This window comes from Bidens hawaiensis, unplaced genomic scaffold (genome assembly GCF_021521415.1).
Source record: "Bidens hawaiensis isolate Kalapana, Puna unplaced genomic scaffold, B.hawaiensis_p1.1 tig00055915_1, whole genome shotgun sequence".
NCBI classification, from domain to species: Eukaryota; Viridiplantae; Streptophyta; class Magnoliopsida; order Asterales; family Asteraceae; genus Bidens; species Bidens hawaiensis.
In genome coordinates this window covers 48,816-56,314 of record NW_027500077.1, presented here as the reverse complement: position 1 = coordinate 56,314, position 7,499 = coordinate 48,816, and the positions used below count along the sequence as shown (strand labels likewise).

Sequence of the window (7,499 nt, the reverse complement as noted above, 5' to 3'; positions counted from 1 at the left end):
TACATGTGGCACATATATACCTATATGTATGTATGTATGTATATATATATATGTGTTGTCTTTGCCTTTTGCTTTATAGTTGGATTTAGTTAAAAGTGAGTGTTTGTAACATAAACTTTTGACCCAAAGACATGTAGGTTGTCTTTGTCTTGTGGTTCAACTCCAAATCCAACTAGTAAACAATGAATACTATAAGCCTAAATATAGTAACATGGGCATGACCCCCCTCCCTCCCTGAGTTGTTTAGGTGGTGACCACCCTAAATATATTTAAGGTCATTGGACCACCACACTATTTGGCTTATTTAAGTTATCATAAGTTCTATTACAAATAAAAACATACATCAACTAGGCCATTATCTGTATCGCGTCAATATAATTTATCTTTTTCCCCTCACCTTTTTGATGTTGTGACACCGACCTGTGTATGATTAAGTTGTGACCAACGTATGGACTTAAATTCAAAACACGCAAAATCTTTGCATGAAAGGAATGTGTCGCGTAAAGAGTTTAGGTTCAAAATAGTCATAGTGAAATTGGTCGAACTAGGATGGTTAACATGCAAGCATTTTTTACTCTAAAGAGATCACATGCTCAACAAACAAGTAAAGGGTTAGTATATAGGGAGATGGGCATTAAAGTAAAAACATAGGGGTGTCATTGAACAGCATGTCTATTGCTGACAGTTACTTCCAATGAAAACTATAACTCAAAACATGCAAGAAAGGGTACCAAGCCCCTAGATTAACATACATAACTGCCAAAACACCTTTAATGTTCATAACAGAAAAGCAAGAAAATAGAAAAAGAAACACTACCCATATCTACCTTTTACTAGTTAGTAACTTTCAAAAACATTCAAAGAGGAACGAGATAAAAGAAACAAAGAAAGAACATACCACCCACCGCGTATAATATTATTAAAATACCAACAATTTGTGGAAATATAATGATATAGTTTTAAAGTTTACACTTTAGGCTATGTGGAGTGGAGGGGCTACAATTGAGGGCGAATTGTGACACGTGGTGCCCAGTCAGTATGGAGTGAAAATTTGTTTTTGTGGTGTAATGGTGTAGGGGCTACAAGTTGGGCCCACAGTGTCTTTTTGTATTATTTTATTTTTATAATTAAACTAATTAAATAAAAACCAATTTATTAAAATAATTAAATAAAAATGCATTAAAATTAAAAAGACATACAAAAAAATACATAACTAAAAAAAATACAGAACTAAAAATATAAAAAAAACATATAGCTCGGTTGGCGTACATGTTTAGGTTCGGGTCGGGAAATTGAAACAGATAGCTCGGTTGGTTTAGGTTCATCGGGTTCCATTGTAAGTTCACGTTCGGTTGGTTTTGCGAACCATGGTGTTGACCGAAAGGAGGGAATGGTTGGTTCGGGTTGTTTCTAGGATTCATTTTGCATATACATACACACACACAACATATATACATATACATATACATATAATATACAATAGTAATATAATAATAACATATAATATAATAATAATAAAACTTCATCTCTTCCGGCGACAATTATCCCACGCCCCCGCCCCTTTTCGCCCAAACATCGCCGGGGGCGGTGTTCTCGCCCCATCGCGCCCAATTTCATCTAAACCGGCGCCCCACTACACATAGTCTTATAGAGTTTAGCATAAGAAAGAGGTTCCATTTTTTAACCTTTTCAAACTATAATTTCTTTTAAGCATAATATAACAGAACAAGCATATATGTAAAACTAATAAAAAATCAAATTACCAAAGATATATATATAAATCTAGAATAGCAACTGATAATCAAAACAGAATAGTAACATCCAGCTTAGTAAACTTCCTATAAGAGAAAATGATGTTAATGTTTAGTAAACGTTACATGTGTGTGTTGTGATAAAGGTGATGCGGGAACAAGTTTTAATCATTTGGTAATCATTTTGTTAGAGCAAATAACAAACGAACAAGATTCCATGACTAACCATCATTTCAAAAAATACCCGAAATGACCATCCAATAACCGTCAGCCATATCGTTAAAACCCGCCATCGAACGGGTTATACAACCATCAAGATCCAGCCACGTGTCCCACAAAATCTGTCGGAACCACCTAAACTTACAAAAATCCGATGGGTTAACATAAACTCCGCTTTTACACCCTGTTTCTGTTAAATCAATTGTTTAAAGTTCAGTCGGGCTATCTTGTCAACCCACCAAGCTATCATGGTGGCTGATCAATACTTCATAACGACTGACAAACCTATTCTGTGGGTGCGTAAATAACATTCTAAGGTTATGAACACATTTAAATGAAAAAATGAGTAAAATTTAAATTCAGCATCACTTTAAAGTTATTTTTTTATAATGAACCGAATGAAGATGCTATGAATTGTTTATTAGACATATTATGTTTGAACTCGAATTTAAGCTAGTCATAATCAGAACGTTTACTTATCTAATCTCAAGTAATTTACTAGTAAAATACTCACCAAAACAAGATAAAATTTATATATATATATGAAAACAAAAGTGCGATTGGATCCAGATTCCAGATCTCTTCTTCCACAATTTTTGTATAAACAAAACCATGGGGTTTCCCCCTCAACAATCCCCATAAAACACACCAACACCAACACCAACATCTTCTCTTCTCTTCCATCTTACACCACCAGAAACAATGCCTGCTACAACTTCAACAATCCCCAAACTATTATTATTATTATTCTCATTAATCCTTAACACTTGCCACTCCATTGACACACAAGGCCAAGCTCTACTCCAATGGAAAAATTCACTAAACAGCTCCACAAACGCATTACAATCATGGAACCCGTCCGACACAACCCCATGCAACTGGGATGGAATTAAATGCAACTCCGATTCCAAAATCGTCGCAATAGAATTGGACTCCGTAGATATTCAAGGACCGTTGCCTTCGAATTTACACTCACTCACCTTTCTTAACTCTTTGATCATCAAGTCAACAAATGTCACTGGTCCCATTCCAAAACAGTTCGGAGACTATCTCGAGCTTACGATGATTGATGTATCGGATAACTCGATCACGGGTTCGATTCCCGTAGGGATTTGTAAGTTGGCTAAGCTGGAAACGTTGGCGGTTAATACCAACTTTTTATCTGGATCCATCCCGTATGATATTGGAAGTATGAAAAGGTTGAAAAAACTGATTTTGTTCGATAACCAGTTATCCGGTGAGATACCGAAAAGTATCGGATATTTAACAAATCTCGAAGTTATTCGAGCGGGCGGGAATAAGGATTTGAAAGGTGAATTACCGGAGGAAATTGGGAACTGTAGTAGTTTAATAATGTTGGGGTTGGCGGAAACCAGTATCTCCGGTGGGATTCCGGCGAGTGTTGGAAGGTTGAAGAAACTTGAAACGATTGCGATTTACACCGCATTGTTGTCGGGTCGGATGCCGGATGAGATTGGGAACTGTACGGAGTTAAGGAATGTTTATTTGTATCAAAATTCGATCACCGGGTCGATCCGAAGACGATCGGAGGGCTTCGGAAGCTTGAAAACTTGTTGTTATGGCAAAACGGGTTGGTCGGGTTTTATCCCGGTTGAGCTCGGGTGGTGTACCGAGCTAATGTCGGTTGATTTATCGGATAATTCGTTATCGGGTAACATTCCGGTGAGTTTTGGATCACTTTTGAAGCTTCAGGAGCTTCAGTTGTCTGTTAACCAGTTGTCCGGTGAGATTCCGATTGAGATCACACATTGTGTTTCTTTAACGCATTTGGAAGTTGATAATAATCAGCTCACCGGTGAGATTCCGGTGACAATTGGTAGACTACAGAGTATGACTTTGTTTTTCGCGTGGCGGAATAATCTCACCGGTGAAATTCCGGTGAGTTTATCCGAATGTGGGAATCTTCAAGCTCTTGATCTTTCGTTTAACGAGTTGTTCGGGTCAATTCCAACCGAACTGTTTTCGATCAAGAATCTTACAAAATTGTTATTGATTTCGAATAATTTGTCGGGTTTTATCCCGCCGGAGATCGAAACTGTAGTAATTTGTATAGATTTAGAGTTAATAGCAACAGACTCTCAGGTACTGTTCCATTGGAAATTGGGAATTTGAAGAATTTGAATTTTGTTGATATGAGTAACAACAAGTTAGTTGGAATGATCCCGAAATCGATTTCGGGTTGTTTGAATCTCGAGTTTCTTGATCTGCATTCGAACGCGTTCAATGGCGGGTTACCCGATTCGCTCCCGACGAGTTTACAGTTCCTCGACTTGTCGGATAATCGGCTTTTGGGTCCGTTGACTTCCGGTATCGGTTCGTTGACCGAGTTAACGAAGCTTAATTTGGGGAGGAATCAACTTTCCGGTGAGATTCCGTGGGAGATTCATGCTTGCGGTAAGCTACAGTTGTTAGATCTCGGTAATAACGGGTTCTCGGGTGAAATCCCGAAACAATTAGGCGAAATCCCGTCGCTTGAAATCGCGTTGAACCTTAGCGGTAACCGGTTCTCGGGTGAACTCCCACATGAGTTTATCGGGCTTAGCAAGTTAGCGAGTCTCGACTTATCCCGGACATGCTTACCGGTAACTTAAACGTGTTAACGAGCCTTCAAAACCTCGTTTCGCTTAACGTGTCGTATAACGACTTCACTGGAGAGCTACCGAACACTCCGTTTTTTAAAAGCCTTCCGAGTTCCGACCTCGCTGGAAACAAAGCGCTTTATGTTTCCGGCGCGGTTGTTACTCCAGCTGATAAAATGAACTCCACCGCCCGTGCCAGGTCATCAGCCAGGCTGGCGATGTCAATCCTAGTCAGCATCAGCGCGGTACTCGTCCTACTTGGAATCTACACTTTGGTCAGAACTCGTTTAATGAAACAAGAACTATTAAACGAAAATGGGATGTTACATTTTATCAAAAGACGGATGTTTACATTGATGAAATCGTTAGCGGCTTAACAACGGGTAATGTTATCGGGACCGGAAGCTCGGGTGTCGTGTATAAGGTAACGACTTCAAACGGGGATTCGTTGGTGGTTAAAAAAATGTGGTCAACCGAAGACTCAGGTCCGTTTAGATCGGAAATCGAGACGTTGGGTTCGATTAGACATAAGAACATTGTTCGGTTGTTAGGGTGGGGTTCTAACCAAACGGTTAAACTTTTGTTTTATGATTATTATCCTAATGGGAGTTTGAGTTCGTTGTTCCATGGTTCTGGGAAACAAGGTATCGAGTGGGAGACTAGGTACGAGATTGTACTAGGTGTGGCTCATGCTCTTGCTTATTTACACCATGATTGTGTGCCACCTATATTACATGGAGATGTTAAACCATGAATGTGTTGTTGGGCCCAAACCTACAACCTTTCCTTGGTGATTTCGGGCTCGCTCGACTCGTTACCAACGATCAAAACGGCTCGTTGAAGCAAAACCAGAGACCGCAACTAGCCGGTTCTTACGGTTATATGGCTCCTGGTAATGTTATATATTTTTTTTAATTATAGTTGACTGTATAATATATATATGGGTCAGGTTAACTCAGGTCAACTTGATTTGTACATAGAATATTATATTATGTATTGACGTCAACTTATTTTGACGCGTGGTCCAACGTGTTGTTCCCACCAAATTTGCCACATGTAATGTTCATGTTCTAACTACTTTTTGCTGATTGGGTATACGTTTACGTGATCGTTTTCAGAACATGGCTCAGCACAGCGTATTAGTGAAAGGAGCGATGTGTATAGTTTTGGTGTGGTACTATTGGAGGTACTAACAGGAAGGCATCCACTTGATCCAACTTTGCCAGGTGGAGCACACTTGGTCCAATGGGTTCAGGACCACTTGCATGCCAAAAAGGACCCGGTTGACATACTTGATCCCAAGCTTAGAGGACGAGCCGACCCACAAATGCATGAAATGCTCCAGACACTAGCCGTCTCGTTTCTTTGCGTAAGCCCACGGCCTAATGACCGCCCGATCATGAACGATGTGGTTGCAATGCTCAAGGAGATCCACCATGAAGATGCAATAAATGCGGACACCGATTTAAAAGGGAAACTGCTAGTTAGTTCTCCATCCCCGACTCCGACTACAAAGATGGTTCTACAAAGTTCTTCAAATTGCTCGTACGCATTCTCAGATGAATCCGTCTAACTAATGTTTCATGAAGAAATTCTATAAATATTGTATTAGCGTTTATTGCGTAGAAAATATCCAACTTTAATTTGATTTCTGTTCTAGAGTCTAGACAGCCAGCATTCTTCATGCCAGAAAAAAAGGACGTCGTCAAACGTTAATAAAATTCCGTTTGAAACTATATGTTGGTTGCCGAAAACAGAAGCTGGTTACCTTTTTATGCAATTAGGAGTTTGTACTATGCTTTTTGTAATAATATATAACGTAGGCGTTTTACTATAGAAAAGTATTATGCACAAATTATGTTGCTAGTTAATGAGGATGCAATTTGTGAAGTAGGATTTAAAAGTGTGAGTGTGAATGAATTGAGATGGTCCCAAATGTCTTTATCTTTGGTACTCACTCAGCAAGTGTATGTAGACTAGAATGGAAAGAAATGGTTGGTTTGATTTGGATTTATATAATTGGAAGTTAATGCAAATATAATCTAGTGTCTCTACACTCATTGTGCATCAACATCCATTTAGCCATCAAGCCATGTTGGCTATTGCACCCCACGTGGCTTTACATCGATCCACTTAATCACCATTAGACATATGTGGTGATTTAACGGACATTGGTATACAATGATTTTTATTGTTTTTGTTTAAACTTTAATGTAGAAACAGTATATTTATAAAAGTTTTTAGGATTTGAGGTATAATATCATATTTTTCTGTTTCAGTTTTGCGTGTTGAATTATACAAAACAATATAGTACTACACAAAAATTACGATTTAATGTGTGCGTTTTTACTTGACCCGTTTCTATCTGACCCGTTTCCAGCCCATAAAGACGAGGATCTGTAGATCCGACATCGAGTTATCATATGCATTAATGAACAAAAAGCCTGCATTATAGCTTATTTGGTTGTATTCATAGCCTCATAGGACATGGAAAGAAATTGGGTGTCCTCTTAATGGCATTTAAAAAGATGAAACAGAAGCAGACAATGTATAGAGTAGGTAAAATTAAACAACAAGAAAACCAGGCATTAAATAATACTTTAATTGGTAGTAAGTGACTAAACCATAAATTCATATATTGCAGATTCCACAAGCAAGAGTGAATGACCGGTCTTTGTTTTAACGGCATCGGTGGATTGAATATGAACCCGAACATGATGTGTATATTTGTTTTGTCAAAGACTTTAATCCTAACCCGAAGACGTTAAAAACATTGTATCACATTTATAAATGAGTTGTAATCAAATGGTTAACACATTAACTTGTAATAAGTTGTAAATGGTCATAAACATGTTGAACCTATAAATTTAATATTTACAAATTCTAAATTTAAACGTGATAGCAAGCTCACCCGTTTATTTATAACCCA

At 38.2% G+C, this 7,499-nt stretch overlaps 1 pseudogene across 1 annotated transcript; it reads left to right on the top strand.

Annotated features, from left to right (window-relative positions):
- The first annotated feature begins 2,548 nt into the window (after positions 1-2,548).
- On the top strand, positions 2,549-6,602 carry LOC143601224 (uncharacterized; annotated as a pseudogene). The gene is made up of 2 exons (XR_013147614.1): positions 2,549-5,462; positions 5,689-6,602. The product of XR_013147614.1 is annotated as an uncharacterized LOC143601224 (transcript).
- Positions 6,603-7,499: the final 897 nt, after the last annotated feature.